The sequence below is a fragment of the Erinaceus europaeus genome, chromosome 12 (genome assembly GCF_950295315.1).
Source record: "Erinaceus europaeus chromosome 12, mEriEur2.1, whole genome shotgun sequence".
NCBI classification, from domain to species: Eukaryota; Metazoa; Chordata; class Mammalia; order Eulipotyphla; family Erinaceidae; genus Erinaceus; species Erinaceus europaeus.
In genome coordinates, this window is record NC_080173.1 from 15,998,678 (window position 1) to 16,024,106 (window position 25,429).

General features: G+C 46.1%; 1 long non-coding RNA gene across 1 annotated transcript in view; it reads right to left on the reverse strand.

Moving 5' to 3' along the window:
- Window positions 1-14,928: 14,928 nt before the first annotated feature.
- Window positions 14,929-25,429, reverse strand: part of LOC132541704 (uncharacterized) — a 36,025-nt gene continuing 25,524 nt past the window's right edge. The window contains exon 3 of the long non-coding RNA XR_009552800.1: window positions 14,929-15,084. This is a non-coding gene — a long non-coding RNA (uncharacterized LOC132541704). The remainder of the gene's footprint in view (window positions 15,085-25,429) is intronic.

The window sequence follows — 25,429 nt, forward strand, 5'->3', positions numbered from 1 at the left end:
ATATATTGTGTCCAAAGATACAAAAATGTCAAAGCTACCCCACCGTGGATTAAAATGACCCATACTCATGACTAGTAGTTGTCTTTTCAACTAAATTGTCATTGAGAACAGATCACTATTACAACCAATGTGTTTTCAGCACATCACATAAAGTCAAGTAAACAAGGCTATGAGAGGACATTCTTATAATTAAATTTTTGCACACATCCTGAAAATCCTTTCTCAAATTAAACTCTCAGAAGTGAAGTTGCTGAGTCAAGTAGTATATGCACTTTAAAGCTTGAGATCTATAATTCTCCCTCATTGGAAAATTCTTCTAAATCGTGTGTTTATAAGGTAAAGTTCTTGCAAAGAGACTTCTTTTTTTAAAAAATATTTATTTATTTATTTATTCCCTTTTGTTGCCCTTGTTGTTTTATTGTTGTAATTGATGTCATTGTTGTTGGATAGAACAGAGAGAAATGGAGAGAGGAAGGGAAGACCAAGGGGAGAGAAAGATAGACACCTGCAGACCTGCTTCACTGCCTGTGAAGCGACACCCCTGCAGGTGGGGAGCCAGGGTCTGGAACCAGGATCCTTACACCAATGCTTGCGCTTTGTGCCACGTGCGCTTAACCCGCTGCACTAGCGTCCAACTCCCAGCAAAGAGACTTCTTACAGAATGGGAGAAGATCTTTACATGCCATACATCAGACAAGAGGCTAATAACCAAAATATATGAAGAGCCCACCAAACTCAGCCAAAAAAAAAAAAGATCCCATCCAAAAATGGGGAGAGGATGTGAACAGAATATTTACCAAAGAAGAGATCCAAAAGGCCAAGAGAAACACGTGAAAAGATGCTCCAAGTCATTGATTGTCAGAGAAATGCAAATAAAGACAACAGTGAAATGCCACTTCACTCCTGTGGGAATGTCATACATTAGAAAAGGTAGTAGCAACCAATTCTAGAGAGGTTGTGGGGACAAAGGAACCCTCCCGTACTGCTGGTAATGTAAATTGGTCCAATCTCTGGAGAGTAGTCAGGAGAACTATTAGAAGGCTAGAAGTAGGTCTACCTATCCTATGACTCTGAGTATATCTTTATTTTATTTTATTTATTTAAAAAAGGAGACATTAACAAAACCGTAGGATAAGAGGGGTACAACTCCACCCAGTTCCCACCACCAGATATCCATATCCCATCCCCTCCCCTGATAGCTTTCCCATTCTTTATCCCTCTGGGAGTATGGACCCAAGGTCATTGTGGGATGCAGAAGGTGGAAGGTCTGGCTTCTGGAATTGCTTCCCTGATGAACATGGGCGTTTACTGGTTGATCCATACTCCCAGCCTGTCTCTCTCTTTCCCTAGTAGGTTGGGGATCTGGGGAATCAGAGCTCCAGACACATTGGTGGGGTCATCTGTCTAGGGAAGTCTGGTCGGCATCCTGCTAGCATCTGGAACCTGGTGGCTGAAAAGAGAGTTAACATACAAAGCCAAACAAATTGTTGAGCAATCATGGACCTAAAGGCTGGAATAGTGCAGAGGAAATGTTGGGGGGTACTCACTGCAGACTATTGTGTACTTTTGCTTTCAGGTATATAGTTTGCCCTTATTTATGGATGCATGTGAACATATGCTCTATCTCATGGGACCTGATCTATATCTAGGTTTTGGGACTTTGTTAGGAAGTAAACCGCCTGGAATGGAATTAGAGAATACTATGAAAGGAAAGGTCTCACAACTCTGGGTTTATCTTAAGGAATCAAACACACCCATCCAGAAAGATCTGTATATACCTATATTCATAACAGCACAGTTTGTAATAGCCAAAGCCTAGAAGCAACCTAGGTGTCCAACAGCAGATGAGTGGCTGAGTAAGTTGTGGTCTACATACACAATGGAATACTACTCAGCTATTAAGAATGATGAATTCACCTTCCTTATCTCACCTTGGATAGAGCTTGAAGGAATCATGCTAAGTGAGATAAACCAGAAAGAGAAGGCTGAAAATGGGATCATCTCACTCATGGACAGAAGCTGAAAAATGAGAACAGAACAGGGAAACACAAAGCAGAACTTGAACTGGGTTTTGCTGTATTGCACCAGAGTAAAGGACTCTGGAGTGGGTTGGGGGGGGTTTAGGTCTTGGCACACAATGGTGGAGGAGGATCTAGGTTGGGGGTGGAGTGTGTTGCAGAAAACTGATAAAACTTTACACATGTACCAACAACTCTATTTACAGTAAACCACTGATAGCTCCAACAAAAAATATATTTTTAAAAAGATAAAGTGTTTGAGTACCTGGGACTTGCTAGACTGTGTTAGTCTTGGCTATGAAGACAAATCAGTTACATCTTTGGCTTCAAGGCTCATGGTCAAGGTTTACCCATTTTTAATGCCTAGCACAGAAACCTAACAGGAAGTAACAGTGAATGTTTATGATGTGACCAAATGGGTGAATGAATGAGCAGATGTGTGTTAGTTGGCATTAGCTATGTTGAGAACCCACAGTTGTGATTTTGCGTGCTTATTCTTTTTAAGAGATATTTTATTTATTACATATGAAGGAGAGAATTTCACATTAGGCAGAGGGAGAAGAGGGTGAGAAAGAGAAGAAGAGGGAGAGGAAGAAGAGGGGGAGCAAGAAGAGAGAGAGAGGAAGGAGAGGAAGAGGGAGTACACTACTCTGGTACCTGTGGGGCTGCCAACTGAGCCAGAGACCTCAGGCATGACAGTCTGATGCTCTCCCAGCCGAGACATTTCACCCAGCCACTTGTGTGCTTATCTTGTCTGAACTGACATTACTGTTGTCCATGTTCAGCTGGGGATTCAGCAGGGCTGATGATGGAGCTGGGCCTCCCCCAGGTATCTGACATCACGTCACCTAGTCAGTTGGTCTCTAAAGACATCAGCTGGAGGCTCCTCTCTGCTCCAGGAAGCTGAGGCTGCCAGTCCTCCAGGAGGGTCACCTGGGCTCAGTGGTGCAGAGAGAGCAAAAGTGTTCAAGTGTCACAGGAGGTGCACACGTCCCAGATCTCCATGTAGGTCAAACTGGGTCAAATCAAGTCAGGCTATAAGGAGTGGAGATATGGTGGCCTTGCCTTGGAGAAAAGGAGCAGTCTTGATTCTAAACTCCAAGTCCGTGCCCTATATGCTGGAATCAGAACCTGGGTCGGCAGTTTCTCATATTACATTTTGGGCCCTGAACTTTTCCACGAACATGTGTTGCTCTCTGCCTTTAAAGAAAACTCAGTGTGTGTCTGATTCCATCGGTCAGGAAACCCGTTTCGGGAGGTGGGGAGAGGTCTGAATGCCTGATCAGCACCTGTGCTCTGACCTTTTTCTTAACAAGCGCGGGGAATGCTAACTCCGTGGTGTGGTTGATTTGATTTCTACTCACGAACACAGATAAAGTTCAGTCGCTGTCTCGCTCCCTCACCACATAGCCTTCTCAGCTCCCTGGACATACTTTTCCCCCCCTCCACTTGCTCAGCACCTGGAAGGTGATTTAATGTGAAATCATTAAACATTCACCTCTGGGGAGCAGCAGGCGAGGCCACTCAGGGAGCAAGGGGTACCTCACACTCGAAAACCAAAACTTGAGAGCAGACTTTCACAGAATAACTGCCGCGAACGATCCCCCCACGACTGCGTCTAGCATGGGAAATCACTGCCTCCTTTTCAAACATACGTGGTGTGTTCAGAGCCAAGGACAACGGTCGGCGGAACTCTCTCTTGCATTCTTTCCTGGAGAGGGCACAGAGGTTAATTTGGGAAATAGTTCTCTAATGGGAGCCAGATTTGGGGGAAAGTGAGGGAACAAATGTAGAAGCCATGGTTCCAGTGTGGGTGAGAGGGACACACTTTGATGACACAGGGCTGTCTGGGTCAGTGCGGATAACAGGGTGATGGTCACAGGCACCACTCACTCTCCCTGTGGGGTTCCGGGCTCAGAAGTCTCTGCCAGAGCCTGCCGGTCTGGTCTGGTCTGGTCCGTCGCTTGATTCAGAGTTTTCTGACAGCCTCCTGTGGAAAAGCATTCCCTGCAGATGAGATTCAGCCAGGCTTAGCTTCTAATCCTTCCGTTTCCTGTTGCCCTCCACACACCACACACATTCCACAACCACCCTCCACATCTCCCCACCACACACTCATATATCCTTGGAGCCTGTATTTCTCACCAGGAGCCTTGGAAGCAGCCCCAGGGAAGGAAGGGCTCAGTGGTGTAGGGCTGGACTTGGAGCAAAAGCCCTTGCTGGTGAGCAGGGGTTTGGGGCTGAGGAGGGTGAGGGGGGTGGGCAAGAAGAGGAGGCCAGGGAGGGCCAGCTGGAGGTGGCAGCATTGAAGCCCCAGCCCCAGCTAGAAGGAGGAGGGAAGTGGTCTGGGAGGTGGCGCAGTGATAAAGCTTTGGACTCTCAAGCATGAGGTTCCAAGTTCCATCCCTGGCAGCACATGCCCCAGAGTGATGTCTGTTTTCTTGTCTCTCCTCCTGTATTTCTCATAAATAAATAAAATCTTTAAAAAAAAAAAAAAGAAGAAGAAGAATAAAAAGAAGAAAGAGGAGGGAACACTGGGCCAGTAAAAAAAATAAATAAATAAGCCACCTTGAGAAGTGAGAGGAGCTAGGCAGGAGAAATCCTCTCCAGGAAGAAGCCTGACTGTGTAGGGACAGTCAGGTCTGTGCCTCAGGGGTGAACATACAAGGTGCCTGCTGGAAGCTGGAGCTCCAGGCTGAGCTGAGGAGTAAAGGTCTCCTCCTGGAGGGTTCTGAGGGCCCTGGAGGCCTGGGGTAGAGGAGCCTCCAGGAGCAGCTGTGCATTTAGATCCCTGCATGAGGAGGTGAGAAGGAGGCAAGATCACCCAAAGGGGAAGAGGCCAGAGAAAGCCACCTGGGCCAGGATGGAGCTGGCAGGAGAAAGACTGGGGCAGAGGTGCAGACCATGCAAGGTGGGAAGGAGATGGAGAGCAGAAAGTGAGAGGGTTGTGAGAAGGGTTTTGGGTCCAAAGTGTGTCGGGTGTGGGCGGCCTAGAGCTGTCCAGCAGAGAGGGTGAGGTGGAGTCTCCATCCTGCACCAGCCTGGCACCAGCCAGGAACCACCACAGCCCAGGCAGGTGGCTTTCCTCAGGGCTCATGGGCTCCCTACTCTGTCCCCGCCCACCCCATTCAGGAAAGCCCATAAATACTGGACTGAAAGGAAAGGTCTCACGCTACACCAGGTTGGGAGGAAAAATGACAAAGAGCCAACTCAGAACAATAGGTTTACAAATCTAGATCTCAAGGGGGTACCTCCTGCCTCTGTCTCCTCTCCCCCCCCTTTTCTTTTCTGAAGACCGACAGCAACAGCAACTGCCCAGAGCCCAGGGTTTGATGTCTGCGGGAGCCAGGCACTGATCTCTGCCTTTGTTTCCTGACAGATGCTGGGACTGAAGGGTGAAGCGTTTGATGCTAAAATCACACATCCTGCCTGCGCCACTGACATGATGACACTTGTACAAACAATTCACTTGGTGTTTCAGAGGGAAGGGTTCCAGATTTTATTGAGGCCTCTGTTTTCTTTTTTCTAGTATTCTGTTTATTGATGGGCTAAAGATGGAGAGAACTTGAGAAGGGAGAGGAAGACAGAGAGGGAGATAGACCTGCAGCACTGCTCATGAAGCTCTCCCCCCCCCCCCCCCCGCAGGCAGGGACCAAGGACTTGACACCTAGATCTTTCTGCACAGTGACATGTGTGTCCGACCCCGGTTGGGCATGCCACCACCTGGCCCCAATGCCTCTGCTATCACATGTCGTCTGAAGCAAGGAGGGCTTTGATGAGAGTCTTTAAAGAAAAATCAACTTAAGGGCAAGAGACTCCATCACTTAACAATGGCCACCCCAACACCTGGGGCCCTACTCAGGGAATACTTGGATTCCCCCTCTAGATATGGTGGGCTTAGACCTCTAATAGATCCCTCTCTCCATCATCACTGGCCATTTCTTTTATTAAATTTTTATTTATAAAAAAGGAAAACTGAGGGGAGTCGGGCGGTAGTGCAGCAGGTTAAGCGCAGGTGGCACAAAGCACAAGGACCGGCATAAGGATCCCTGTTCGAGCCCCCGGCTCCCCACCTGCAGGGGAATTGCTTCTCAAGTGGTGAAGCAGGTCTGCAGGTGTCTATCTTTCTCTCCCCTTCTCTGTCTTCCCTGCCTCTCTCCATTTCTCTCTGTCCTATCCAATAACGAATGACATGATCAACAACAATAATAACCACAACAAGGCTATAATAACAAGGGCAACAAAAGGGAATAAATAATAAATAAATATTAGAAAAGAAAAAAAAAAGAAAAACTGACAAAACCATAGGATAAGAGGGGTACAATTCCATACAATTCCTGCCACTGTAACTCCATATCCCATTCCTTCCCCTGATAGCTTTTCCTATTCTTTAACCCTCTGGGAACATGGACGCAGGGTCGTTATGGGGTGCAGAAGGTGGAAGGTCAGGCTTCTGTAATTGCTTTCCTGTTGAATATGGGCATTGGCAGGTCGATCCATACTCCCAGCCTCTCTCTCTCTTTCCCTAGTGGGACAGGGCTCTAGGGAAGTGGAGCTCCAGGACACATTGGTGAGGTTGTCTGCCCAGGTAAGTTCAGTTGGTATCATGGTAGCATCTGGAACCTGGTGGCTGAAAAAAAGAATTAACATATAAAGCCAAACAAATTGTTGACTAATCATGAACCTAAAGGCTGGAATAGTACAGATGAAGATTTGGGGGTCTCTGTTCTGTAGATAGCTAGTAGGCCTATTTTAGTTATCTTCCAAAGGGCCCATGACTATACTAGTTTTTGCCTGAGCCTGACATCTGATATGCAGGTGGACCCAAGTTATTGTCTGGGGAGATGATGTCATGACTGTAAAAAGGACCAGAAAGCTTGATCAGGGAAGAGAGTAGCTCCCAAATATGGGAAAGGTATATAAATATTGTTGACAGTAGACCCCCCCTCGATTTTATCTGGGGCCCATATTCAGCTTAGGAGCCTATGTAGCCTCTGCATCCCTGTAGGTCTGAGCTCACATTCTGTAGTCATGAGTAGGAATGTTCGAAGCTGCCGGAATTTCAGGACCCATCTTCCTCAGGTGGTAGATAGACTATGTTATCCATCTTCCCTTCAGAGAATGGATAACATTCTCTACCATTGTTGATCCACATTGAGGGCAAGGTTCTATGGGGGCCCACAAAGGGGTCTGTTGTGTTGTTCACTGTTTACGTCTATCAGGAGCATCATCATAAATCCTCGTGTGGTTCTCTCCAGGACCTTGCCCTCACTATAAAGTAGCAATGGTAGAGACTGCCCCAGTTTCCTACCCTACCACTCGAAGAAAACTGACCCAGAATGAGTGCAGCCCTAGAATGTTCCCAACTGTGACCATGAGCTCAAACTGACAGGGGCTCAGAGGTTATGTAGGCTCCTGTGCTGAATAGGAATAGATATGGGCCCTGGGTCAGATTGATGAGGTAAACAGTTCATTGCATTTATATATTTTCTTCAAGTTTGAGAACTACTCTCTGCCTTAATTCAGCTTTCTAACCCTGTTCTCAACTCTGACACCATCTCCCCAGACAGTTCACTCTCATGTTAGTTATCAAGCTCTAGAAGAAATTACTAAAGTCATAGGCCCCATGGAACATAAACATAAAATAGACCTCCTTTCTTTTTTCCACTCTAATTCCTATTTTCATCTGTTCTATTTTTACTTTTTGGTACCTCTTTATTAATCATTTTGGTTTGCTTTGCATTTTATCGTCTTTCAACCACCAAGTTGCAGATGCTACTGTGATTCCATACTATGACTTCCCTGGGCAGACAGTCTCACCAATATGTCCCAGTATCTCACCCCTCCAGAGCCCTACCCTACTATGGAAAGACAGAAACAGTCTGGGGGTATGGGTCGACCTGCCATGTCCATGTTCAGTGGAGAAGCAATCACAGAAGCCAGACCTTCCACCTTATGTACCCCATAAGAATTTTGATCCATACTCCCAGAGAGGGAGAAATATTAGGGGAAGATGACCAGAGGTCTCTTAACTCCAACTCCATCAGGTTATCAGAGAGAGAAGAGGAAAAAAGAAATTTGGAAGTAGTAGTAGGTATAGGTGTGACCTAGAAAAGAAGAGAAGGCAGCCATAGGGGAAGAAAAAGGCATATAGATAGATACAGAAATAATATTCAGACTATAGCTCCAGCCTTGGGAGACCCAATACAGTTTCCAATGGAGGGTGTGGGGACACAGAGTTCTGGTGGTGGGAATGGTTTGGAATTATACCCCTGTTATTTCATGGTTTTTAAAATCAATATTAAATCACTATAAAATTGTAAAAACTAATTTTTAAAATCCACTAGTTGCTTTAGGACCTTTTGCTTCATTCACATATCCCTGTGTCTCGGCTGTGACCAAGAGCTGCAAGGATGGGTGCACTGAAGTTGCAACCGCTGTTGTAAATTCTCCTGTGCCTGGCTTTTGTTTGTTCGATTCCTGGGCTTGCTCTCATTCCCCTGTGGGAGCAGGGATTGTAGAGAGAACTGTGTGAGCATTATTTCCCAGCACCTGGCATGGACCTGGCCCCAGGTGACTGAAATTGGCTGCGTGACAGAACGGATGGCTGATGTCAGAGCAGATGCTGGGCCTTGTGGTGGCGGCCAACCGCAGGGCCCCTCTGGCTGCTGTGGTCCCTGTACTCACATCTCGGGAGCAGCCTCCATCTGTGAATGTGCCGCTGTAGAAATCCCCTAGGTCTGAGAAGTCCCACTGGACTCGAGTTCCCCAGTGGGGCGAAGCTCTCATTACTCCCAACCGTAGCTGGCTGGGAGTGTACTCTCGATAAGCCACTTCTCCTCTCACTTCCCCTCTGGTGTTTCCAGGGTCATCCCCTACATCAACAAATCACTTGTGCTTGAGTCTTATTCTCAAGATCTGCTTCAGGCATTGCCCACAGGGAGACACCTGGGTGATGGATGATGACAGTCCCACCGGGAGAAGGGGTGGGCTTCCCCTCCTAGTGCTTAATTTAGAAAGTATTTCAAAGCAAAGGGAGACAGAAAGAACACATACAACTTTTAAAAGATGCATTGTTTTTTAAAAAAAATTATCTTAAGCAATTTATTTATTTTCCTGAAAGAGAGAGAGGCCAGAGTTCTGCTCAGCTCTGGCATATGGTGGTGCCAGGGATTGAACCTGGGGCCTCTGAAGCCTCAGGCATGAGAGTCTGCTGTTCTATCACTGGCACTATCCCCCTGCATGAATATATACACTTTCAGCTAGTTTCATTATTGGATACAGTTTTCCCACAATTGCTTTGTCGCTTTGCTCTCTCTCTCAATATATGTTTTATAAATACTGTAGCATATAATTATTATGTTTTAACTTTATAATATTTATATTTTACTACCTATTTCATTCAGGAAAAATATATACTATATATATATATATATATATACACAAATATAGCAAGACTCTTTGCTGGGAAATATTTATAAGACAAACACATCTTCCTTCGGCAAAACTGATACATTTTATATAAATAAATATGCAAACTTATAAATATATTTACATGTTTTTCCTGAAAACAAGCTGCAGCCTTTGCAAAGTTTCCCTTATAAATCCTTTAGCATGTCTGCTGGAACCAGAGATAGCTCTGAAGTAACCAGAGCCCCATGATCACACCCCAAAAAACAGCCACACTGATACAATAATCTCATCTAGTCAGCAGTACACAGGTTCCCCCAACTGTCCCAATAATCTCCTTTACAGCTGTGGGACAATCTACAATCCACCATTACACTAGACAACTGCCTTCCCTCTCACCATCACCACCACCACCACCACTCACCTCCCCAACACACAGACACACACACACACACACACACACACACACCTGAACATAGTGCTCCTTGTTCACAAAAAAAGGACTTCTGAAATCAGCAAATGAAGTTGTTTTTTTAAAATGCCTTCATTAAATATATGTATATATATATATATATATATATATATATTTACTTTAGACAGACAGAAACAGAGAGAAGGAGGATATAGAGAGGTGGAGAGGGAGGGAGGGAGGGAGGGAGGGAGGGAGGGAGAGAAAGAGAGAGAGACTGACCAGCAGCATTACTTCACTGCTTATGGAGTTTCTGAGCTGCAGGTAGGGACCAGGGACTTGAACCATGGTCCTTGTGCACTGTATTGTGTGTGCTCAACCAGGTGCCCTACCCCCTGGGTCCCAAGCAGATAAAAGTATTTAGTCATGTACTTCTGACAGAGGGATGGATATCACTATCAGAATAGGGATCACTGTGAGTGAGGATACTTGACTCCTGGGAAAAACTGAGCCCCACCTGATGATGGTCCAGGCCCTTTCCCGAGGAGTCCAGCAACATGGAGGGGCAATCCACCCCCCCCACCCCGGGCAGCTGTGGCTTTGCCCCAAAGGTCCTGCCTTTGCTGGCCTCTTGCTTTGATTGGAAGGAAAACTATAACCAAAAAGCACTGTCTGGCAAGGCCAGTAGTAATGCCTGATCTTCAAGACTGGCTTCAGTACTGAAGAGGCCCAGTACATAATGAACATGGAGGATCTTTGTTCAGAAGTCATTAGAAATTTCAGGCAGTCAGGAACATAGCCACTGAGCTTGGCCCTGTGTGACTGTGCAGGACATACACACATTTGCAGGTATTTGTGGCTAGCCTGGGTCCAGTGAAGACCTTCTCAGCCTTGAAGGTTCATGTAGAAAGTGGTAAATATTGACCCAAGGCTTAAAGGTCTTGTGACACCCTTGAAAGAAGTGAAACTGGAAGACTTTACCTCAGTCCCAACTTATTAGCTGTGATTCCACCGCATGGTTTCCTCTGGATAAACAATAACATCTACAGTTCTTAGAAAAACATCTGCAGTTGACAGATATTCACTGTCACCTTGTCAGTACATGTTAGGCTTCAGCACTGTTTCCTGCTGCAGCTTTTCTTGGTGTTACACTCACCAGATCCATGCCCTCCTCTGAGCTGTGTCTTGCCCTCTTATTAGGACTGGTAACTTTACATCAGGCTCAACCTGACGCTGTTGACTGGCTACGGAAGAAGGGCAAACGCTAGAAGAAGACTTAAGACTGGTTGGATACGAGGTTGTTCTCTTCTTAGTCCTCAGAGCAAGCTGTAATCACCCCAGGGTGTCCCACTCCTCAGCTCCCCATTGTGTTAACTACAGCAGAAACCACATCGGCAGTATCAGGGGAGATGGGATTTTTATTCCCCTGTTGTTTCTAGTCTACTCTAATGCCAGACAGGGAGATTCCACAGTCGATGTCAATAATGACACACCACAGTTTAGTAAAAGAGAGACCCCTTGCTCCTCTCCAGCTGACACCCTCTCAGGGCTCTACAGGATGGATTTGCTACCATACGGAGCCAGGACCCTAGGATGGGGAGCAGAGAGTGTGACTGAGTTAGGATCCTTGGCAGAACTGGAAGTGGAGGTGAGTGGGTGGGGGATCCAAAATAAAGAGCAGCAGGGTCCCCAATGCCCATTTTTATGTGCCAAGAGATGAGTTGTTGGGGGGAAATAATGTCTTATTCTTTGCCTAGGCTTCCCATGTACACATCTACTGGTAAGACTTCCTCTCTGGTACAAGGCTACCTGGAAACTTTCTCCCAAATAACACAAAGACCTTTGGTGGCAGGCAAAATAAATGGCACACAGTGATGGGAGCCTGACAGCATGTCTGTGAAGGGTTGGGGGCCTAACACCTTGAAGCTGTGTGGTTAAAAAGCAACTTTGAGGAAGTTGGGCGGTAGCGCAGCGGGTTAAGTGCACGTGGCACGAAGCTCAAGGACCGACGTAAGGATCCCGGTTTGAGCCCCCAGCTCCCCAACTGCAAGGCAGTCACTTCACAGGTGATGAAGCAGGTCTGCAGGTGTCTGTCTTTCTCTCTCCCTCTCTGTCTTCCCCTCTTCTCTCCATTTCTCTCTGTCCTAGCCAACAATGATGACATCAGTAATAACTACAACAACAATGAAAACAAAGAACAAAAAGGGAATATATATAAAGCAACTTGGAGGGCTGGGGAGATAGTACTACAAGTCGCACAACAGACTGTCATACCTGGGGTGCCAGAAGTCCCAGACTCAAATCCTAGCACCACCAAATGAGCAGTGCTGGGGGAGAGGGGAGAGGAAGGAGAGGGAGAGATCGGGCACTTGTGAGCTCTTCCGATTACCCCCGTCCTCAGCAGGGAGAGATACAGAGCAGAGCTGTCATTGAAGTCTGGAAAACATAAACACTACCAGTGGGAGAAACTTCTGCTTAACCAGAAGCATTTTCTGCTCACTGAGTCTGACCCAAAAGCAGTCAGAAACAGTGTATGGAAGTGTGCTCCCCCTCCCCCCGGGGAATAATAACAATAGTCATCCTTTTGGCCATTATCTGAAAGATAAGGAACTAATGTTGGGAGGATAGGGAGAGAAAGGGGGACTCACTCTGGGTGGGAATGTAAGTTGGTGCAGCCATTATGGGAAACAATATGGAGACTCCTCAAAACATTAAAATCCATATGGGTTAGCTAACCCACGTTTGGTTGTTTACCTGAGGAATATACACTAATGCAAAGAGATATGCAATCCTATGTTTATTGCAGCATTATTTACAATAGCCAAAAAAAAAAAAAGATAAGAGATGGAAACAACTTAAGTAACCACTGACAGATAATACAGGAGACAACACACACACACACACACACTAAAATCTTGCCATTTGTAACAATATGGATGAACCTAGATAGTAGTTTGATCAGTGAAATTTGACAAAGACAAAACACCATATAATATCACTCATATTTGGTAGACAGAGAAACGGACAAAGCAAATGACACCAAAATAAAGTTGACTATAAAAACCACAGAGTGGTTATAACAGAAGAGGGAAAGGGTGGATTCCTCAAAGGGGTCAATTATATGGTGAATATTAGATCTGGATTTCTAGTGGGAGCTTCATGAAGTATATACAATGTTGATTTATGACCACGGACTCCTGAAACCTATACAGTATTATAAACCAATATTATTTAAAAATTGTGTAGTGGCTGTTCTTCAAGTTCTAGTCAGTTTGTTCTTCCTGTGTTATCATCACCCTTTAGAGCAATAATCAGGACTGACTGGTGCTATGAGCTGTGGTTTTTTGCAGAAATCTGTCACCGTTTCCTATTACAAGGAGAAGACTATGCCCTAAACCAACACTTCTCAGACTTTATCCTGTGGCTAACTCACTCAGGGATCTTATGAAAATGTAGGGCCAGGGAGATAGTGCCACTGAGAGGACATATCAGACTTTCATGCCTGAAGAAACCGATTTCCCAGGTTCAATCCCTGGCACCCTCATAAACCAAAGCTGAGCAGGCACTAGTCCCTCTCCAATAAATAAATGAATTCAATTACATGTAGACTCTGAGTCAGAGAGTGTGAAAGGCCAACCATACTGCATTTCAAGAGAGCTCACTTTCCCCTAGGAGATCCTTGGGAAGATCCTTCCTACCACCCTGGGCAATAAAACCAGAACCCTGGCAGTGCCCCCCCCCCCCCCCAGCCAGCTGAGGAGCCTTTTTATGAGAACAGATAGGGTTTTCCTGGAATTCAGGACTGTCTTCTTTTTTCTGACTGTATGTGTCCATTCAGAACTATCATAACATCAGGTGTATATGGCTGTATATTGAGGCTCAAGGTTATGTAACAGAATTGACAGCCACCATCTTGATTCTAGTTAGATTCTTCTAGTTCATCTTCACCACTTGGACCTTATGACGTTCAGTGAGTTCTCCTGCTTCTGCAATGATATGGCAGTGGAGAAGCACGATCCCTCTTGACTAGTCTAACCTGTGCCCCTCCCTAATCTCCCTCATGCTCCCTACCCCTCTCCATCCCCACCAGCAGAGATTGTAGACCTAAAGATAGCAGAGTGGAAGCATAGTTCAGAATTATCCACCCAGAAACTCTCTACCATAAAGAAAACAGTAGCTTCTGTGCCTTGGCACCACCTTCTTGGAGCCAGATTAGGATTTACCAAAGGAGGCAGCTCACTTCATCTGCTCAACCATCTTCCATTTCAAAGATGGGGAAAGATGTTCTCTCAGTCAACTCAGAGCTCAGGGCAACAGATGGGGGCATGGGGGGTGGGGGCTGGACCAAGGAGAAGAGTCTGTGCTCACTGACTGATGTTCTACTCAGAACCTCATACTTGAGAGTCTAATGCTTTATCCACTGTGTCATCTCTTGGGCCACTGACTGTTGTTCTTTCCAGGGCCCTTCCCCATCCACTCTGAGCCCCAGGGAAGCAAAGACTTGAAATCCCAGATCTTCAGGCAAGACTCTAGCTGTGGATTATCTGAGAGTGTTCTATTGCTTTTTGAGAAATGTTCTATTTCTTGGCCTGGGTGGTAGATAAAGGGGTGTTTGTTGTACTGTTACATTTTAAACTGTGGACATTTGTTTTTCATACTCACACATGTGTTATGTACAGCAAGTTTTGTATAACAGAACTTCAAAACAAGTCAAAAACAGAGGTGTTGGAATAGAGCCCTGGAGGGATCTCAGGGCTGGAAGAAAGGAACTTGTGCTTGACATAACAGCCACAAAAGAAGAAAAAAAAAACAGCTCCCAGGGTTTGGACATGAATAGTTAGTGCCAGACTCAGTACCAGAAAAATGAGTGTCAGATGGGGCCTGAGGAGCAGGTAGGGCCTGACATCTAGAAGAGTTTCTACAGCTGAGTCATGACCCCATGATCATCTGTGTTTCGCTGTTCATGTCCTGTGCTAGGGTAGATGAGTTAACTTACTGTCTTTCACTGGCTCCCCCGGACATCAGGGGAAACCACTAGTGATTTCTAAATTTTTACAATTTTTTTTAAAAAGCAGCTTCTACTACAATGTGTGCAGTATAATTTGAGTTTTATATACAAGACCCAGTAGTGGGGAACTGGTGACAAATTATTTCACATGTGAGCCCAACTGATAGGCAGCTCCACACCTCTTGCAAATGATGTTGGAGATTTCCAGTAGTTGATGTGGAGTTTGTGGTATAGTTAGCCTGGAAAAAAAAAATGAAAATAAGGGGTCAGAGTGGTGGTGCATCTGATTAAGCACACCCATTACCATATGCAAGGACCTGGGTTCAAGACCCCCCCCCAGTCCCCACCTGTAGGGGGACACTTCATGATCAGTGAAGCAGTTCTACAGGTGTCTCTTTCTCCCCCTCTATCTTCCCCTTTCCTTTCAATTTCTCTCTGTCCTATGAAATAAAATAGAGAAAAAAAAAAAAAAAAGAAAAGGAAAGGAAAAGGAAAAAAATGGCAACCAGGACTGGTGGATTCATACAGCTGGCACCATGTCCCAGTGATAACCCTGGTGACGATTTTTTTAAATTTTTTTTTAATATTTATTTATTCCCTTTTGTTGCCCTTGTTGTTTTATTGTTGTAGCTATTATTGTTGTTGTCGTTGTTGGATAGGACAGAGAGAAATGGAGAGAGGAGGGGAAGACAGAGAGGAGGAGAGAAAGATAGACACCTGGAGACCTGCTTCACCGCCTGTGAAGCGACTCCCCTGCAGGTGGGGAGCCGGGGTTCGAACTGGGATCCTTATGCCGGTCCTTGTGCTTTGCGCCACTTGCGCTTAACCCGCTGCGCTACAGCCCGACTCCCAATGATTTTTAAAAAGCAAAAAGAAAACAATATTTTTAGTCTTATTCCAGTTGACGATGTCTGGAGACAAGTTTGGTTATCACAAATATAAAGACCAGCAATGCTGCTACATATCCTACAATGCCCAGGGCAACTCCACAACAAAGAATTATCTCACCCGAAATGTCAGCAGCTACAGATCTATCTATATAGATGCTGAGACAGACACACACACACACACACACACACACACACACACACACACGAGAGAGAGAGAGAGAGAGAGGAAAAATATTTCAGAATGTCACACTATCTTTGGGTGTCTGGTAAATCTCTTTTCATATCTATTTTTTAACTTAAAAAAAGGAGCATGATAAAGTGTGGGGAAAGATAAAAGCAAATGATATAATTAGAATTGCCAAAGAAAGGATTCAGTTGAAGACAAACAACACAGAGGAGGAGGTTTGGGAGGAAGAGGGATTTTCCAGGGGTCCAAGCCGATGCTAGGCCAAGGATATTCTTTTGACTCTGAAGTTTGGGTAATAGCTCAGCTCACAAAAACCTGTGGGGAATGTGTCTAAAGCCCAGAGTCTCTGCCCCATGCTTTGTTGCAGTTATTAATGGTGGGGCTCTAACCCTCTCACCTGCTCCTCTCACTGCTCTGTTTGCTCTTTGCCCTTTTACGGGCCAATAACACTGAAGACTTGGAGGCAATGATCCAGCCACCTGGGTCATGGCTCCTTAAGGGAGATAAAGCAGGAGACAATAGCAGCCCAGCTTACAAGAGAAAGGCGCTAGCAGCTGCCTAGCAACTCTTGTGTAGGTCCCCTCTCAGGGTTGAGGAGCAGACATAAACCATCCCATAAAAAGAGGGCAAGAGGGGCTCAGACAATGGCTGCAACTCTGAGGGACTCCTGGCAAGTGTCCTGAATGCATGGGTGAAGAACCAGACAGCCTGACACAAAGGGCCACCTCCTGGGTCACCTCATAAACCCTGTGTGCGCCTATCAGGCCCAGACCATGGGTTCCCAGGGCTAAGTGCTGACCAAGTGCCCTCCCACCCGCCACAGTCCCATCCCTGCCCCCCCCCATCATTCCTATTCAGTGGTGGAACTTATAATAGATAATGGTTAGCTTCTTCACCCAGTGGGCCAGAGAAATCTCTCTCTCTCCAAGGTTTTCCAAACCAGGAGTAGTGAGACAGTGTTACAGATCTGTCTCTCTCTTTCTCTCTCTTGCTGCCTGGACCATCTCACCCTTTTCCCTAGCCCTAGCTCCTAGCACTGGCCTCTCTGCACACCTGGAGTGCTCCCCAGTCCTCATAGTAACCTCCCCCCCCCAAAAAAAAGAGATACATGACTGGGGGCTGGGCGGTGGCACATCAGGTTAAGCGCACATGGCGTTAAGCGCACAGACTGGCGCTTCAAGCCCCCAGTTCAAGCCCCCAGCTCCCCACTTGCAGGGGGTTCGCTTCACAAGCAGTGAAGTAGGTCTGCAGGTGTCTGTCTTTCTCTCCCCCTCTCTGTCTTCCCCTCCTTTCTCAATTTCTTTCTGTCCTATTCAACAATGACCGCAATAACAATGACAGTAATAACAACAATAAAAAACAAGGGCAACAAAAGGGAGAAAAAAATAGCCTCCAGGAGCAGTGGATTCATAGTGCAGGCACTGAGTCCCAGCAATAACCCTGGATTAAAAAAAAAAAAAAATCCATGACCACACACCTCTTGCCCTTGGAATCCTCAGGTCCTACACAGTGATTAGCTTAGTCTGTTTCCTACAGGCTCAGGGACTGTTCCGATGGGCTTGTTCTGTGTGACAGAGTGCCCCAAAGCTTAACTCAAAACAACCACAGCATATTCAGTTCTCAGTTTTGTGAAGTGCTCCCTTTAGTTCCCCTGATGTGGGCTGATTCTCATGGGCTCCTCCAGGGTCTGCTGGAGCTGCTAGCATGAATGGGGCCTCTCTCTCTAGAATTTTCTTTTTCACTCGACAGGTGAGCCCAGGCTTATTGGTTTGTTAGTGGAAACAGCAACAAGAGTAGAAGCAGTAAGACCTCTGGAAGCCAAGGCTCAGAACTGACACACTGTCACATCTGTCACTTCTATCGATCACAGGCTCTGACCCACTGGTAAGGAAATAAACTTGACTTCTTGGTGGGAGAAAGTGGTAAGGGACTGTGACCATTTCTACAGTCTGTCATGATGAAAATTGTAGGGGGAGACAAAGGCATTGTGGAGGCTGTGTCCCTGTGGAAAAGTCAGCAGAGGAGAATTTCCCCTCGGAAAGTTCCCCAGGAAGAGACCGCAGAGCCATACAACCTGTTCATAAGTGGCCTTGGGGTGGCTAATTACTCTCAGGCATAGTACATTAGCATATTTCTTTCTCTCTGAGCCAAAATGCCAGGCCCAGAGATCTCTATTTTAAATGGCACGACTGAGTCCTTGGCAAGAGAAAGTCAAGGATGCCAGCGGCTTGCTCTTCTCTTTCTTGGAAAGCTGGTGAGAACTGGCAGAGTGGCTGCTCTCAAGGGTGTGTAAGTGATAAAAGACATACATGCGGGCAGGGAGATAGCATAATGGTTATGGAGGTTTTCATGTCTGAGGCTCTGTGGTTCCATGTTCAAACCCCAGCACCACCGCAAGCCAGAGTTAAACAGTGCTCTGGTTAAAAACAATGACAACAATCAAATAAAGTAAAAATATTTTAAAATTGGGGGGAGGATGACAAGAAGGATGACAGAGGACCTAGTAGGGGTTGTATTGTTATATGGAAAACTGAAGACTGTTATGCATGTACAAACTATTGTATTTACTGTCAAATGTAAAACATTAATTCCCCAATAAAGAAATTAAAATATATATATATAAATAAAAGACAGACATAGTTTTAAGAAAGCTGGAGAAGCCTGAAATTTCCTTTACAATAAAACATTTTATTTGTTACCTGCAAATATGAGTGATAAAATCCTCACTTAAAAAAAATACTTTTATTTATTTTTATTGAGGGAGATACAGAGAAAAAGACACATAGAGAAAAAGAGAGACCAGAGCACTGCTCAGTTTTGACTTAAGGTGGTGCTGGGGATTGAACCTGGGACCATAGGAACCTCAGGCATAAAAGTCATTTGCATAATCATTATGCTATCTTCCCAACCAGCCTTACTCTAACTTAAAAAATAAAGGCTTATAGGTAGGCCTACAAAAACCAGCGGGGGGACATTTACATAGGGCAATATTAATAGCAGTTATTAACCTGTGTTGGGATTAAAGGTCATTTTGTTTCTATTAAAAAAAAAACCTGAATTATGTTATGTGTGTGTGTGAGATTTTAGATATCCATAATTTAGATATCCATTTGATTTAGATATCCATAATGAATTTTAATTACTTCTACATAAAAAGAAAAAAAAGGCACAAAGTTATTGAATTATGCTTGATGATACTTGCTGGAATTGGGAATTCCGTTAATTTTTTTTTCCTTGAAAAGTATCCTGGGGCACCACTTTGCACACTGAGGTCATGAATTCCTATTTTCCAAGTTTATAAAATAAAGTGTATTCATTAGTACAAGTTCCCTCTGTTCCTACCCAGTTCATCCTGTCACAGTTTAGATAGTAGGAGCTCGGAACTCTATAACGAGTGAGTTACCCAGAGACCATGTCACTGACTTCCTACACAAATGAGCCCCGAAAGCTGTGATGTAGAGTCTTGCTGTCAGCTCCTATTGAGCCTTCAGAGATAACAAGCCTGTAAGAACATCTCTGCCTCGTTTATATAGCCGTGAACATCATGGCTGTGCTGGGCTCATGGCCCTTTGCATGGTGATACCCCTCAGGAGATGCCCCTTGGACATGTGAGGGAGGCTGGGTGTCTGGGATACTCAGATTTACTTTCTGTGAAGAGAGGTCAGGCGAGGTCATTTATTCTGGTTTCTCTTTGCCTTTGTTGCCAGGATGCTTGGAATTGAATTATGCATTCTACTAAGGTCACTTCCTTTAACCAAGCTTTTTAAAAATGATCTTGTTTAGTAATACTACTCCCTATCTATCTGACTGCTGAGACAAAGCCCAAACAATAGTCTAGAAATTTGTTTCCTTGTGGAAATTAACCATCCTAGATTTATTTGTTTATATGGTGCCTAGGGAATGAACCAAAGGCCTCAAGCTATACTCAAGTAAGTGGTCTCCCTGGCCCAGTTTTTAAATTTTACATACTGGGGAAGGGGAACAGAGAAGGAGAGAGAGAAGAGAGAGAGGGAAAGACATTAAATCACTGTCCCATCATTTATGGAGTTCCCCTTTGCTACTGTGCATGGCTCACTGTCAGGAATTGAGCTCAGGGCCTCACACACTAAATGTTTGCCTAGCTGAGCTATCTCTTGGTCCCCATCCTTGGATTTTTGCCTTTCTAAATCTTTCTCATCTGTCCAACTCCTACCTCATGCTTGGATTGTTCAAATAGCTTAACTGGAATTATTTAATCTCACTTCACTCTATCATTCTATTCCCATCACACAACCAAAAAGAAAAAGAAAAGAAAAGAAAGCAAACCCCAACCCAATTAATTTTCTTTGTATTATCTTTGTTTATTTATTGGTCAGAGACAGCCAGAAATTGAGAGGGAAGGGGGTGATGGAGTGGGAGAGAAATTGAGAGACACCTCCTCTGCTTCACCACTCATAAAGCTTTACCTTGCAGGTGGGGACTGGGGGCTTGAACCCAGGTCCTTGCACATTGTAACATGTGCACTCAGTCAGGTGCACCACCACCTGGTCCCACAGGTGATCTTTCCAACAGACCGTTCTGGTCTTTTTCTTTCTTCTTTTTCTTTCTCTTCTCTTCTTCTTCTTCTTCTTCTTTTTTTTAATGTGGGGATTCGGGGGCTCTAACCAGGTTCCTTAAGCCAGTCTTTGTGCTTTGCGTGCGCCATGTGCACTTAACCCGCTGCACTACTGCCCGACCCCCTGGTGCTACTATTTTTTTTTTTTTTGCCTCCAGGGTTATCGCTGGGGCTCGGTGCCTGCACCAAGAACCCACTGCTCCTGGAGGCAATTTTTTTCCATTTTGTTGCCATTGTTGTTGCCCTTGTTGTCGTTACTGCTATTGTTGCCATTGATGATATTGTTGTTGGATAGGACAGCGAAAATTGAAAGAGGAGGGGAGACAGAGGGGGGAGAGAAAGATAGACACCTGCAGACCTGCCTCACTGTTTGTGAAGCGACCTGCCCCCCACAGGTGGGGAGCCCAGGGCTCGAACCGGGATCTTTACAGTGGTCCTTGCTCTTTGCACCATGTGCGTTTAACCTGTTGTGCTAAACCTGTTGAGCTACCCCCGTACCCCCCACCCCAGTCTGGTCTTTTTACAGATTTTTTCAGAAACTTTCAGGAAAGTTTCATGTCCTTCTTTCTCTTGCACATCTCTCCACTCACTCCAGCCACACACACAGAATCAATACATCACACCCTCTTATCCGGGGCGTCTGCACTTGCCAGTTTCCTGCCTTCGATGCTCTTCTTGCTTCTCCCAAAGCTCTTTGGCAAGGTGAGTGCTAGGAATCTTACTTCAGAGCTTCTTTCCTGAAGCTTATCCTAGTTCCTTCTTCCACCCCTGACTGCTTAGGCTTCCCTGTCCCACCCACCCCCACAGTTTCACTACCACAAGCACAACCGTGGACAGCTGACAAGCTGACAGGTGGTGGCCTCCTCTGTCCCCTGTCCTGGATCAGGAGTCCCCAGTGTTGTATGCTTTACATTGGGTTCTAGTTCTCCCCCGCCAAGAGAATTAGATCAGGCCTGCTAATTTCGTGGACCCGCTTGGCCCCGCCCCAAGGAAACCCGCCAGAGTTTGAGAGTTGCAGAGGAAGAGTTCCAGAGTTTCAGAGTTACAGAGTAAGAGAGAGTTCCACAGTTGAAGAGTTGCAGAGTTCCAGGGTTCCTGAGTTGCAGAGTAAGAGAGAGTGCTTGCGCCGCCGCAAGGAGACAGCAGGGTTCTGTTTGGTGATTAGTTTGTCTTAGTTTATGAATCGTTGTTCCTGAATAAAGAAATACAGCTTCCCTGCCCAGCCGTTGTCTCCGCGTCTCTGTTACCCGCCGTGAAGCTACCCGCCCGGCAAGAGCCGCCGAAATTTTAACAACACCCCGGTCCATCTTCCCTTGCATCCCATCGGCAGCAGTGCCTGGCCTACAGTAGATGCCCACTCTGCTGTTTGTTCAAAGGCTGAATAAACTCATTTCTGGCATAGAAGTTACTTCCTGCCACTGCTTCTCCCTCATCCTCACTATTTATCTAGTGCTTGACCCCGATTGCTGGACATTCTGTGTTTCTGTTATCATAAGCCAGTCTGTAATAGTCTCGAAGATGGCCACAGTGTTCCTTTCCTTGCAACAAATGCTGCTACCACTTCTCACAAGGGGCAGAGTGTATTCTCCCACCCTGGAATTTGTGCGTTCACCCACCCACTCAACAATAGGAAGCTGATTGCATGTGGCTGGCTTGGCATGAATCCCACAGCCTTGCAAGCCTGCAGCCCCTCTCCTGGAGTTGTGCTGCTGCTGCCCAGAGAACAAACTCAAGTTATCTGCTAGATGCCCAACCCCCTCCAGCCTTTCCTCCAGCAGGCTGCCCTCTGCCAGATCCACAAGGGAGGCCCTCACAGAACAATCAGCCCCAGGCGAGCCACCAGTGCTGCAGTCACCAGAGGTTGCCCTACTGAGCTCTGGCTACTTCAGCAGACACGCCTTCTCTATCAAATACAAGAATAAAGGCTCATTGTTTCAAACCGCACACTGGGTTTGGTGCAGTGGTTTCTTGCAGTACATCCAGATCATTCTTCTAGCAACTGGCCTTAGGTGGTAGCATCCCCACTCAGCCCAGAGGTTTAGTCCACAGGTGCACCTAGTCTTTTCTCCAGCAGTGTTGGCTATAGACACCTGCCCCCTCCCACCTGGTTTTTGTTTCCAACTTACTTTCTTGGGGGTGTGTGTGGGGGAGATAATGATTTATAAGACAGCTGTCGCCACCTGAGTACAATTCCTCATCTCCTCTTTGCAGCTGTCTGCATACCATTCCTACCATCAACAGAAGACTTCCTCCGCCACCATCATGCCCTGGTTCTCCAGCTCAGCTCCCCCTTTTGCCTTTAGAGTCCTTAGCTCTGCTGTAATAGATTACAGTGAGTCTAAATTTCACCCTGTATTTTCCCCTTTGTTTCTTAACTTATTTCACTTTAGCATGTGAGGTAAGTTCCAGTCAAGATGCAGCAAAGGAGATGACTTCTTCATGTCTTACAGCTGAGTAATATTCCACTGTGTTTACATGCCACTCATCTGTCACTGCACATGTGGGATGCTTCCAGGTTTAGTCTATTCTAGGTAGTGCTGCTATGGACAGAGGTGTGCAGAGATCTCTTTGGATAGGTGTTTTCATGTTCTTTGGATAGATCGAGAGAAGGTATATTTCTTGGACGTATAGCAGGTCCATTTCTATTGTTCCCAGGGCCCCAGTCTGTTTTTAAGGACAGAGCAGAGTAGAATGCACCAAGAGCTTTAGGTGACCAAAGCCCCCTTACATCTATTTCATATCCCTTTTACCTCGTCCAATCTTCCCCCTGTCAATTTTTTGTTTTTAATTGAATGCCTCTTCCATAGATGAGAATCTGCATTGTGCTTCCACTAGGACCTTTGAACTAGCCCAGTGGCAGCTCTGAGGTCTGCGTGGCCTGGTGTTAGTCACTGATTCTTCTGGAATCCCCAGTGAGATACTGACCCCCTGATTCTACCTATCTCTGGGGATTTGAAAGTTCATTCATTCATCCATTCATTCTGTGAGTGTTTCCTGAAAGCCTCCAGTGTGCTAAGCATCATTTTACAAAACCAAAGAGGGAAAGTTAGTCCTATGAGGCTAACATTCTTTCCCACGAAGTATCATCCTTACAGAGGGAGCCAGTCAGTGAAGAGTGAACAAAATGAAGAAGTGCATCCTGTGGTGTGACTGAAGGCAGGTACTACAGTAAAAAAAAAAAAAAAAAAAAAGTGTGGTGGCGTGTGGCAAAGTGATTAATGGGGAGGAGACTGTAGAGTGGATCCTGATTGCAATTTTAAACAGAATTGGGAGCTAAGCTGTACTGAGGAGATTTTGAGACTAGGCTAGAAGGTAACAGGAGTTAGCCTTGCAGATACCTAGAAGAACACTCTGGAGGTAGCCCTGGGGTGGGAAGGGCCTGATGTGTGAGAACCTAGAGTCCTGTTCAGCTTCCTGTGGCCCCAGGCAGTAGCCTTTACATGACTTTCCCTTTGTGGCAGGAATAGAACATGGAGCCAGGGCCACAGAAGAGGGGGCTGAACTGACAGTGTTGGAATCAGTGGGGGAGTGCTAGAGTCTCTGGCAATGTGTCCACGGAGAGGGAGGTCCTAAGGACGCTTTGAGTAATGGACTAACATGCCCTGAGCCCTGCCAGAGGCTCACTAGGGCCAGTGTGCCTGGCAGGGTTCCCCGGCATCTGGGAATCTGGCCAGCGAATTTGCACAAGTGTTGGGGCCTCTTGGAAAGGAAAGTAAGGCTGAGAAGTAAGGCTGAGGCTGAGAAGTAAGAATCACTACACGGCTGGCAGCAGCGTCTGCTGAGGCCAGCTCCCAGGTGAGAGAGCAAGGACCCTGAGGGAGAACTCACTTTGGGATAAGAGGGGCTATCAGCCACTCTTCTGTCAGGCATTAAGCCAACCTCCCCTGCTCCATTGCTGATACTATGGCCTATTTACATAATCATTATTTTGCCTGAAAGGTCCCCACCCATTGATCTATCTTCTTTCTACCTCGAGACCGGCCCTGCCTGCAGGGTAACATTAATCCTACCAGTTAAAACTATCACAACAGTTGCTAAGGAAGTTCTACCTTCCCCTGGTGCCTTTTTCTCCACCCCCTTTCTTAGCCATTTCCGTTTCTGACTTGCCATTTCTGGTTTTATCCTATAAAGCCACTTCTGTTTCTGGTTTCTCTCTCTTCTTCTCCCTTTTTTTTTTTTTCCGTGTCCTGACCTGGAGGAGGGCAGGCGTGCAGACAGGGAGGCGGACACTGGCCATTGCAGTTTGGTGCCACATGGCTTAACTCGCTGTGCTCACACCTGGCTCTGGAGCTCCTGCATGAATAAAGAATTGTATTACTATGCCGCCACAAGTTCCTGGTCTCTCTCCTGCAACACAAGACCAGCACTCTTCAACTTTCAGATTCAGTTCTGTAGACACAGAACCTCATCTGAGATTTCTATGGCCAAAATGACTGCACAGGGACTGTGACATCACCTCCTGAGAGTCAGGGAGGCTGTGTGCAACCCCCTGACTAGAAGTTCCACATGGTAGTAGCCAAACAAGCACCCCACTGGGCAGGACATGTTTGTATTTCTCTCCCTCCCTCCCTTCCTCCTTTCCTCCCTTCCTTCCTTCCTTCCTTTCCCTCCAGGGTTACTATTGGGGCTCAATGCCAGCACTATGAATCCACTGCTCCTGGTGGCCATTTTTTCCATTTTATTGGATAGGACAGAGAGTACTTGAGAGAGGAGGGGGAGAGAGAGAGAGGAGGAGAGAAAGACAAACACCTGCATACCTGCTTCACTGCTTGTGAAGCTACCTACCCCCCACACACACACATCACAGGTGGGGAGCCCCGGGCTTGAACCCGGATCCTTGCTCAAGTCCTTGCTATTTATACTATGTGCACTTATTCTGGCATGCCACCACCTGCCCCCAGCCACCTCTTTCT